Genomic DNA, 800 nt, shown 5'->3' on the forward strand with positions numbered 1-800 from the left:
GAAAAAAAATTAAATATTTTTAAAATATTAATATTTTAATAATTGTATTAATTAATTTTAATTATAAAATATATATAATATATTAATTAAAATCATTAAAATATTAATATTTTAAAATTAAAATTACTGAAATACTAAAATTTTAAGCATATATACAAATTTTCCCCATACTATATAAATCGTGAACTCTAGTTGATGGTGGCAGTAATAACATTAACATGCGCTCGAAAAATTGAGAACAAAATATTGAAGACAAAAAATAATGGACACTTCTGGAACGATCTGAGGGTTAGTAATAAGGTGGGTTCTACAAGAGGGTCTACCTGCATTGGATCAAATATTTAAAGTACTATTGGTTAAATCTTTTATACTTAATTAATTAATTCAGGTTACCAATTCTAGCTCGTTCCATCAAGAACTCTCGTTTCTTTTCTAGATGTTTCTATATTTAGCTTCATTAGTGTTAGTATAATAAGTATAATTATGATATTAATATTTTTAAGGAATTTTTCATTTATTTAATTTATGGGCATGAACGTGAGTCTCCTTGTCCGCGAATCATCAAGCTTCAGATTCTTCATCATCTTCATTCGTTGTTTTATTCATTTTTGTAATTTATATTTATTATTTGATTAATTAGTTAGTTAACTTTTATAAATTGCTAATTACTTGGCATGTGAAATTTCGGATCCAACTTTCCCCGTGAAATGTACTATTGGTTCATACTGCTAATTGCGGCGTCTCATGGGAAACTAGAAATTTCCAGTGAAATCTAATTTGCCGAGAAAAAAAAACCGGTA

The sequence above is a fragment of the Arachis duranensis genome, chromosome 3, assembly GCF_000817695.3.
Source record: "Arachis duranensis cultivar V14167 chromosome 3, aradu.V14167.gnm2.J7QH, whole genome shotgun sequence".
Classification (NCBI taxonomy): domain Eukaryota; kingdom Viridiplantae; phylum Streptophyta; class Magnoliopsida; order Fabales; family Fabaceae; genus Arachis; species Arachis duranensis.